Source organism: Macrobrachium nipponense, chromosome 43 (genome assembly GCF_015104395.2).
Source record: "Macrobrachium nipponense isolate FS-2020 chromosome 43, ASM1510439v2, whole genome shotgun sequence".
NCBI lineage: Eukaryota > Metazoa > Arthropoda > Malacostraca > Decapoda > Palaemonidae > Macrobrachium > Macrobrachium nipponense.
In genome coordinates this window covers 31,916,368-31,928,387 of record NC_061104.1, presented here as the reverse complement: position 1 = coordinate 31,928,387, position 12,020 = coordinate 31,916,368, and positions in this window count along the sequence as shown.

Here is a 12,020-nt window from a genome sequence, read left to right as displayed (position 1 = left end):
CCGGTGGGTTTTTAATGGCAAATATAATCTTTTTGTGAATACATAGTCCTTGTCGATTAATACAAAGATTCATTTAGCTATTTATGTTCCATAATGAATTATGGATGAGTAAAAAAAGGTACTGATTTCCATTTTACCAGTATCAATACATATATCTAAGACCAGAATTAAATGGCTTCCGTCACTACAAAAACCAGAGTTACTATTTCTGTTAGCATTTTGGCTGCTGGACTAGGCAAAATTTCAGTACTTTTGCTTTTTTCTTACTTTATATTTTTGCTACTAGTAAAGTACTATTGCTATTGCTATAGTAGTTTTGCAGATCTTTCCATTGCTTTTATAGCCGATACTCTCCGGCACATGTCTATTGGTATACATTTAAAGGTTTGGATTTTTTGCGTCTGACCTTCTCATGTATTTACGAAGGATTGTATGTATGCAACAATGGATTAATATATAAATTCATATTACTTTTATCCATTTAGGCTAATATTTTGAGGTATATTTAGTTATGTATGCACTTACACAGACATAGATACAAACATACTCAAAATATATGTGTGCCCTCTCTCTCTCTCTCATACTACATACATGCACACATACATACATACATATATATATGTATGTATGTATGTATGTATGTATGCATGAGAGAGACAATAAATATATTATATATATATATATTATATTATATATATATATATATATAATAATTATACTATATTATAAATATTATATATGATAACAGATATATAATATTATATATATATCATAAATATATTATATGATATAGATTATATATACATCACATATATTATATAGATATTATAATATATATATATATACATATATAAATATTTAAATAGATATATATATATATATATATATCATTACATAGATAGTTTTGTCTTTTTATACCCTGATTACTTTATACTGCACAAAATATGAAGCCACAATTAACTTAATAACGGATTCACTTTACCTGGGAATGCTGCACACCCAAAGTTTAATACAAATGGCATATGTATACACCGTGGTCACTGTGGGTAGACCAAAGGTACAGTTTCAAATCTTGGTCGGAAGAGATGCATTTCCCAGTGATAGTTCCTTGGCTGTTGACTTACTTTCAAATCAGGGTGAATTCGACTTCCAGAGGCATTTAGAGCTTTACACACACACAGACACACACACACACACACACACACACACACACACACATATATATATATATATATATATATATAGTATATATATATATATATATATATATATATGTATGTATGTATGTACACACACACACACACACCACACTCATATATATATAACTATATATTCTATATATATATATATATATATATATATATATATGTATGTATGTATGTATGTAGTATGTATAGGTATGTAAGTATATATATATATACATATGTATATATGTATGTATGTGTATATATATATATATATATTATATATATATATGTATATATATATATATATATATATATATATAATATATATATATATATATATATATATATATATATACACACAAACACACTCGTAATATACTGTTTGTGCTAAAAACAACCCCAACACATTCCCTGACGTGTTCCAATTCACTGAACTAAACTCACTTCTACCATGATTCTCTCTCTCTCTCTCTCTCTCTAGTGACTCGCCTGAGGACGCCTCCAGGCCATCCGCTGGAAGTCCCTCCCTTCCATTAGGCTCATGATAAATGGCGGATGCAGTCGAGAATTAACGAACCGTTAATGAAGGCCTTAAACAATACAAAGCCCAGACTCGTGGCACGATTTTTCCTACGGAGGTGAAATGAATAATAGATCCAGCCACTAACCTCGGGCTAAAATGTCCCAGGAGGCTTTGCTCAGTCTTGGCGGGAATGGTCTGAAATCCGGGCTATCGTGAAAGGCTGAAATTTCGAAATCTGGATTTGTCTGAAAGGTTGGAACGATCCCAGCTGCTACAATGACCAGGAGCCACTGCATTGTTGGAATATCGAAATTCCTAGAGATACGGAAGGTTGTGACATTCAAAAAGCCCCGGATGCTAAAATCTGGAATGTTCTGCAAGATCCGAATGTAGAAATCTGGGATGACCTGGAAGGCTAATTTCGAAATCTTGAGTCATTGTGGAGGGAAGGCTGTAACGTCGATGTGATGTCTGAAGGGATGGTACACAGGCGCGGTTGGGATGTTGCAGAAATCTGAAATTTCGAAACGTGAAGGAAATTGGGATGCTGGAAAGTTCAAAGCTGGAGCGTCGCCAGAATTTGAAATGTCGAAATCCGGAGTGATGCAGAAGGCTAGAACGGCAAAATATGGAATGATTCAGAGAGGTGGACGATTAGGTTTTGAACCAATGTGGAGGGAAGTAATACAGAAATCTGAACAGATATGGAAAGCTTCATTGTCGACATATTAAGCGCTCTGAAATGTCGAAGCATTGAAAGTTATAGCGTTGTGGAAGGCTTGAGTGACAGATTGTGTTGGAAGGTTGGAATGTCGAGATATGGAGCAACGTGGAATTCGGGAATATTCTAAAATCCAGAAATGCTACGTAAAAGTTTCAGTGATCTCTAAATTTGCTGATCGGAAGAAATGTATCACTGGGATCTTCTCATTGTCTTGAAGTAGAGAAATGATCTGGAGGACTAGAATTGTGAATGGTTTTGAAAGTTGGAGCTTCTCCGGCGCGGGCCTCCGGAAAAGCGTTTGGAACTGTCTTGAAAATTGGCCTGGCTATACAGACTGAAATTGATAAAAAAAAAGGGGGGGGGGGGATTACATGGGTCTAGAATGTTGAGGAGAGAAAAAGGATAAAGAATATTTGTATTGCTTTGTCTTATAAGAATTTCTGATTTATTCGTATGACTGATCAAAGTAAAACTATTAAAAAGGAAAGCAATATGCGGCATTACCGGGAATAGAAGCAAGAAAGGTAGCAGCATGTGTATAGACGATCGTGAGGAAACTGAGAAAACTAGGAATGTCTATGGAAGCCATTTGCGAAAATGCAGTGCTGTGGCTATCAGTATTATTAGTTACATTCTGAATATGTATTCTACCTTCTTAATATCTATTTGTATGGCTGCCATCATCATGATCATCATAATCATTATCATTAAGTCTACTCATGACGGTTAAAAATTCAAGCATAAGACACATACAGAGAGAGAGAGAGAGAGAGAACTGTCTTTGAAAAAAGACTCGGAACAGGTGGTGAAACAGGAAAAGACAATAAACAATCAGTTATGAAGGCAAACAGACATACACATGAAGACAGACAAAGAACAAACAGAGAAAGGTGAAGAGAGTGAAAGCCGTTAACTCGGGAATAAGTTGTTAGAACATCCCACTCGAAGCTCTGACAAAAAAAAAGAGAGAGGAAAAAAAGCAAAAAAGCAGAAAATGGTAACTCAACTCAAGGGCCTTGCAACGTACGAGGCGCCTTGTAGCGTGTCAAGTTGTACTGTTCAAATGCCCCAGTGATCTGTTTTTAGGTAGGGGCATGCCAAGGGTAGTTGGGCTCTCTCTCTCTCTCTCTCTCTCTCTCAAATCTCCTCTGCATCATCTCATTTACAGCGGTTTGGTACTATGCATCATAACTAGCCCCTAATGCCAACAAATCAAGTAAAACATCCCTGAAAAAAAGGATGGAAATAGGAGCAAAAACCAAATACCAAGCATGCTATTGCATACGGAGGCAAAAGACAAAAGAAAAGAATCCACTGTATACGAGAAAAAATCCTTGTCTCTACAGATTTCCTCTTCAAATTGCTTATTTGCAGGATGATGCAAGAATAAAAGAAGCAGACAAAAGTATTCATCCGGGTATCCTACACGGTGTAAAACCAGGCAAAGTTATCGCCAAGCATGTTTCGTACTTGTTCTTATCAGATAATCAAGCAGCAAGCGGTGAGGCTGAAGGAGAAGATTTTGATAAAGTAATACTCATCCACTTCACTCCCTGTGAAGGAACGATTCTAAGTCCTCAAGAAAGGTATTCCTCAGATAATAATAATAATAATAATAATAATAATAATAATAATAATAATAATAATAATAATAATAATAATCATCATCATCATCATCATCATCATCATCATCATCATCATCATCATCATCATTTCTGTTTAACGAATTAATCTTTCATAAGTATTTTTATGTTCATCTTATAATTAGCTTTGCGGGATCAGCGATGTCAGACTATAACTGCCCGATGTTCATATTGGAAAAAAGGAGAGCTGGGGTGTAGAAATAATTTTCATTCAGGAATTAATTGTCTTGGAAATCCGTGACTCAGGCAGGGGTTCGTCGTCTGGTGTTTAGCCTGGTATGAATCCATGGTCAGGTTCGGGTGGTGTTCGTCGTCTGGAATTTGTTCTGGAATGCTGGTATTATTGTATCTTATTCTGGTACTGCCTACAATGTTTCGACCACCTTGCTGGTAATCTTCAAGACAAGTTCGTGGAGTAACATGTGAAACTGGGTCAAGTGTGGTGTATTTATAGTGGTCCTACACTAAGGGCTTAATTCTCATTGGCTGAACCGATCTTGGGTGTATCCTATTTTTCTCGTTGCAAAGACTGTGGGTTTACACCAGTGCGAGCACCACAGTATAAATGGAAATGATGATTGAAAATCCCTTCATCCTGTAGACATTACTGATTGGCTGGCTCGTTTTGTTGGCCACTCACTGCTGTCCTCCAGGCTGTGGTAGAGAGGAGGAAGGTCTCGCGTAATATTCATGCTGGGCTTTTCCTTCCCTACGTGTAATGCCTCCAGGAGGCGCAGGCAGCAATGATCAGTGGTCTGATCAATGATTTCCATATTAGGTATGATGTCTATCCTTCAGATCATCAAGTTGTGGGCAGTCCTGGCATGGTTATAGATGGCTCCTTCTTGAGCATGGCAGGAAATTGTCTTGGAAAAGCGCATGGTGGTCATCCCGATGTAAGAGCCAAGGCATTCTCAGACAGGGCATGAATAACGGTTAGTCTTCTTCAAGGGATCCTGCAGAGGGGCAGCTAGATTATTGCACATAATAAGGCTGCTAGTCTTCTTGCTTGTGTAGAAGGTAAGCAAATGAATCTTATCCTTATCGGTGGTGCTGGCATTTTCCTCTATGATGTTTTTGAGGGCCCATTCACCTTCTTTATATTTTCAATGGAAATTTCCTTTGTAGAAAAGCTTGATTAACTCAGGGCCATCAGGGTGGGGCTCCTGCTGGTACCATTTGTCAATGCTCTTTCTGATAATCTACTCAATGTCTCGGTTGGTATGTCTATTGTTGATGAGAACCTGGACAGCATGTTCCAGCTTCCTATGCATGTCGTTCCAAGAGGAGCGCTACAAGAGGGCTCTGCTGACATAGGCACTAATGGTTGAGCACTTATACCTCTTCTGGCACTCACTCTCGCCATTCACGCACAAGCCTAGTCTTGTCTATGTTATGTAGACCTTAGTGCTGAAAGAATCCTCCCTTGGCTCAATGAGGACGTCATGGAAGAGGAGGCCGTGATTTTGGCTGTGCTCAATCATAAATTTCTAGTAGCTATGGGAGTGAAAAGCATGCCTCAGGAGGACTTTAGGAACTTGCAAACAACCAATACCCTTCAACACCTGCTGCTGGCGGAAGCCCTCACCAACTAGGGAGATTATCATAGTAACATCATCAACCACCTTCTGAGGGAAGCAGCGAAGCAGCTGAGGGAGTGTGATGACATTACCATTCACAGGGCTGACAAGACTGCTACCTTCGTCCTCACTAATACCAAGGAATATCACCAGAAGCTAGAAGAGATCCTGGATGAGACCACAAAATTTCAATGTATTACTAAGAACCCTCTTGACAATATCAAGCAGGAGGCTAACAGGATCATAGAAACAGTCAACGTTACTCTAACACCCTTCATCCTCCATCTATCATGGGCGACTATGATTTGGGGTATACTTATGGCAATGTAAAAACACACGAGCAAGGGAACCCCCTGCGCCCTATCATTAATCAATTCCTGGCCTGACTTACCAGCTGGCCAAGAGGCTGACTACTATCCTGACCCCCTTCATCCCCGAAAGCCATACCCTGAAGTCATCAGCAGAGTTACTAGAAGCCCTGAGATTGACACCTCCCTGGAGGATTTGTGGCTTCGATGGATGTGGAGTCCGTTCTCACCAACGTTCCTGTTGATGAAACCATACAGATGATTTTGGACTGGGCGTATTGGGACCTCACCACTCCATCCCTGAACATGCCTAAATACACCCTACATGCCCTACTGGAAGTATGCACCAAGAAGGCCCCCTTCTCTAGCCACAGGCTGCGTGTACATGCAGATCAAAGGGGTGACGATGGGTTCTCCCCTCAGAGTCATCTTCACTAATTTCTACATGGGCATCATGGAGCAGATAATGTTTGATAGCACCAATAAACCGAGGATATATGTACGCTACATCATAGCTGTTTCCCCTTACTCGACATCCTCATTGAGCAGATGGAGGATTTTTTCAGCAGTAAGGTCTCCACAAAACCGACAAACCTGGGCATGTGCATGAATGGAGAGTGAAAGTGCCCAGAGAGGTATAAGCCCTCCACCATAAGAACCTATGTCAGGAGAGTCCTCTTGTACTGCTCCTTTAGGAACAACACGCATGGGGAGCTGGAATGAGTCACCCAGGTTCTCGTCCACAACAGACATTCCAACTGAGACTTTGGGGAGATGATCAGAAAGTGTTGATAAATGGTACCAGCAGGAGCCCCGCCCGGATGCTGAGTTGAGCAAGCTTTTAAACAAAGGAAATTTCCATAGATAATATAAACAAGATGAATGCACCCTCAAAAGCATCATAGAGGAAAATGTCAGCCCCACCAGCCAGAATAAGAGGATGCATTTGGTTATCTTCTACAAAAGCAAGAAGACTAGCAGCCTGGTTAGGTGCAATTATCCAGCCACTCCCTCTGCAGGATCCCTTGTAGAAGACTAATGTGGTCTACCTTTATTCATGCCCCATCCAAGGATGCCTCAGCTCATACATTGGGATGACCACCTTGTGCTTCTCCAAGACACTTTCCTGCCATGCTTTAGAAGCTAAGTATAACCATGCCAGGACTGCTCACAACCAAAAGATCCAAAGGACAGACATCATACCTTATATGGGAATCATTGATCAGATCACTGACCACTGCTGCCTGTGCCTCCTGGAGGAAGGAGAAGCCCAGCATGAATATTACACAGGAGACCTTCTTCCCTACTGCCACCCAGAGGACAGCAGAGTGGCCCCCAGAACGAGGCAGCCGATCAGGAACATCTGCAGGATGAAGAGATTTCCGACAATCATTCCCATTTATACTAAGGCACTTGCACTGGTGTAAGCCTGCGACCTTTGCAATGTAACAGTAGGCTATGCATAAGACTGGCTAAGCCAGTCTTATGCATAGCCAATGTAGGACCACTATAAATACTGCCACAATTAGCCCAGTTTCTCCAGTTCGTCCACGAACTCGTCCTGATGATGACCAGCAAGGTGGTCAAAACATGTAGACAGTATCAGAATAATAGACAATACCAACATTCCAGAACAAATTCCAGACGACAGACCCCACCTGAACCTGACCATGTATTTATACCAGGCTAAACATCAGACAATGAATGCCTGCCTGAATCACGATTTCCCCGACGACTATTCCTGAACAAAATTATTTTGACCCCCCAGCTGTCCTTTTTTCCAATATGAACATCAGCCAGTTATAGTCTGACGTCACTGAGCCCGAAAACGAATTATAAGAAAAAATCCTATACAAGATTGATTCGTTAAAAACAGCCATCCTTTTTAACAGGACTTGTTTAATAGAAAGTCTTTTTCCTGAATATAATAATATTATAAATATCAGATAAAACACAGGAGTGGTGGAGTGGATGAAATCTGAACTCTGCAGCATAGACCAGAAAACTACGTAACACATGACAATACACAAAGCACTACACCCAAGAGCAAATACAGACAAACTATACATAACAAAAATGGAAGGAGGGAAAGGGCTACTAAGCATAAAGGACTGTGTCAACATCGATAGCAAAGCACTGAGGCAATATCTGAAAACCAGTGAAGACGTGCCTAAGGGGTGCATGGGAAGAATGACTGATAAAAGTAGCCAAGAAATGTACAGAGATAGGAGAATGATAAACAGAATGGAGGAATGGCACAACAAACCAACGCATGAAACAAACAAAAGAACTGGCCAGCAATGAAACAGGGCAATGGCTTCAGAGGGGAGAACTCAAAAAGGAAATAGATTGAACGCTAACAGCAGCGCAAAATCAGGTCCTACAAACCAAATATGTCCAAATATTGTCCAAAGACCAATAGATGAAAATGACATCTCACCCATATGTAGGAAGTGAAAAACAAGACCATAAACCACATAGCAGGTGAATGTCCGGCACTTGCATAGCTCCAGTACAAAAAGAGGCATGATTCAGTAGCAAAAGCCCTCCATTGGAGCCTGCGCAAGAAACAGCAGCTAGATTGCAGTAAGTGGAACAAGCACAACCTGAGGCAGTGATAGAAAATGATCAGGGAAAGATCCACTGCGACTATGGTATCAGAACGGATAGGGTGATACATGCTAATAGACCAGACATGACATTGATTGATAAAATCAAGAGGAAAGCATCGCTCATTGATGTTGGAATACCATGGGACATCAAGAGTAGATGAGAAAGAAAGAGAAAAATGTATAAGTATCAAGACTTGACAATAGAAATAAGAAGGATATGGGATATGCCAGTGGAAATTGTCCCCATAATCATTAGAGCACTAGGCACGATTCCAAAATCCCTGAAAAGGAACCTGGAAAAACTAGCTGCTGAAGTAGCTCCAGGACTCATGCAGAAGAGTATGCAACTAAAAACAGTGCACATAGTGAGAAAAGTGATGGACTCCTAAGGAGGTAGGATGCAACCCGGAACCCCACACTATAATAACCACCAAGTCGAATAGGATGATTGTGATAGACTAAAAAAAATGAAATAATAATAATAATTGTTGTTGTTGTTGTTACTGATGACGATGTTGTTCAATGTTAAAAAATATCATATGGCAGAAATCTGAAAATCATTACCATTCCTTAGAACGTGCAAAAGTCGCAAGAAGCTAGCTTAGAAGGCCATAAATTATTATTATTATTATTTATTAATTCATTTTGTTTTTATTATTATTATTTTATTTATTATTGATTATTATTCATTATTATTATATTAAATTTATATATTATATTATTATTATTGTTGTTGTTGTTGTTGTTGTTGTTGTTGTTTTATTTTATATTATTATATTATTATTATTATTATTATTATTGGTGACTTACAAGCTTTCACACGGCAAAAACCTAAAAGTAATTTACTGGCAAAGCGAATTTCAGCATTATGAAATCCCCTCGTATGAATACGCAACAATCTGTCTGCCTGATTCCCTTCGTATTTGTGCTGAACTTAGGTTCGTATGCATGGGCATTTAGTTCAAAATTAATGAGGAAACGTCTCCCCCTCACCCTCTCTCTCTCTCATCTCTCTCTCGTCTCTCAGTCTCTCTCTCTCTATCTCTCTCTCTCTCTCTCTCTCTCATTAAATTGAATAAAACAAAAAACATAACCACGTCAACGGATATGAATAGCCGAGACATTCCTCGCATACCAAGCTAGATAATTACGACCTTGCCATCAAGATCGAAATATTAAAACCGGGTACAAATGTGAACTACAGCCAGTAATCATCTGTAGGAACGTTCCTGTGATCTCCTATGGTGGTGTTCATTTTAGCATCTCTCCTATGAGAATAGTGCTTAAATCACATTATCTACTGTGCTTTGTAATGAACGGAACCGATAAACATTACAAAAATGGTGGTTTGTAATATACGACATAATTTATGCTAAATTATAATATATCTTAATATTCGTGGGTATTTTATCGGTGATATGCGTGGAGAATGTTGCCATACGACGTCTAAGCCACATCTATTTTTTCTTATAATTCCTAATTTGGTTTTGAGTATACGCATGTCTATTCTCTTAATAGGTCGGGTATCATAACAAAAATTAATGGAACTGCCAACCCCAGTGCTCTATGTAGCCCAGGCCCGAAGAAAGCAATAAAATTTCAATAACTGAAACAGGTAAAGAGAGAGATTAAGCAATCAAGTTCAGTAAGAAGGAAAGACGCTAAGATAGCTCCTTTTTTAAGGACGTCAAGGAAGATAAATGAAGCCACATTACACAGGACGAAGAAAGACAAAGCGCATATTCTTAATCTTTCTTTAGCTATTCTTCGTAAAAGTGGGCGTGGAACTGAATGGCAGAAGACACGCCCACTAATAAGCTGGGCGGAGTCTAGTGGGCAGTGATGTCCACTGGGAGAATGTGGGCAGTGAATGGCCAGAAGCATCTCAATTGATGAATAAATATATCAGAGGATGTGACGTTATATGTGGTAATGTTTGAGCCCCAATTTGGAATGATAAATATTTTTGGTGGATCTATTTCACTCTCTCCTCCGCAGGATTTCCCTTTCACCATTACCCTCTTAATCCTGACGCGTTAACAACACCCGTTTCGGACCTAGGGCCACTTTTCTAGCCCAGGCCAGAAGAAAACTAGAAATAGGAAAAGGAAGATGGGGTGCATCAAAACCACGAAGGAAGACATAGACATTCGGCTTCTTCATTTAGATAGAACCCGTAAGGGGATCTGAGGCCATGTCGTAAATTTTGCCTTTGACAATGGACGATATACAATAGAGAGTTGTTGATCTCATTTGCATTAAGACTTACCATTACTCTCAGGGTTGTGTATGAGCTATTCTTATAAGAATCAATTCGTGGCATAGCTTTAATGAGAAGCTTATCTCATCGCAAGCAATAAGCAAAAACACATGATTATCACAGATATTTTAACCAATCCACAATATACAGTGTCAAAAAAAACTTTAGATATGAAGGACACATTAGTTCAAACTAAAGCCTAAGCAGGGTTTTGTTAAATTCCATTCAACATAATGATAAATAAAATAGTTTCCTATATCAACCACCAGATGGCGTTTAATAGGTCTGTGTCTGACAGCTATTCAGAATAAACTAAAAAAAACATTAGATGCAAGAATGAGCTTGTTATTATCTCTCTCTCTCTCTCTCTCTCTCTCTCTCTGGCGTACCAGTTAGAAATTTTGAGAGAGAGAAGCATCTTGACTTTAGTGTTAATATGTGACACCATAAATAAAATCCGTGTACTCTGGGTTACATGTTATGGCGAGCCTTATCGGCAGAAGGTGCGTCAGTTCAATTAACCTGCTCCCAGATAAATTAGAAGTATAAATATGTTTCGGCTAACTCGCTTTCACCCTGTGACGTATCTGGGAGAGAAGGGCGGGGCCCTGGTATCCTCCTTGTTATACTTGTAACAAGTACAAGAACTCTTGATGTCGCTACAAGTAGCGCTGGCCTCTCACCTTCTTTGTCCTTTGTTTTTTGGGCTGCCGTTGATGTTGATGTTGCTGTTGTTGTTGTTGCTGTTGTTTTGTTTGTCGCTGTATTATCTCCGCCTCGCTCGTAACTTCATTCATCTTAATGAAAAACTGAACGTATACTAACAGAATTGCAGAACACAAACCTGAACAGTTGAACAGGAAAACATAAATATGTAACCATAAAGAGAAACAGGTAAACAATTATATGAAGGCAATCATATTTCACAGATAAATGTAAATAAACCGGTGAAGATAAACAGGTTACCTTAAACAGGCCTACACGATCAGGGTATTGCATTAATTAATTGTAAAAGGCAAGCATATACAATTAAGTAATAGTTATTCGTCCAGGCTGCAACCAACTACAGCCACATAATTACCAGGTACATGCCGTTACTTAGTTACAAAGGCTCAATAGGTTTTAATGGAACGTACCAATAACACTCTGCTGTCCCCTCCGACGACGTAGTTATGCTTTTAGA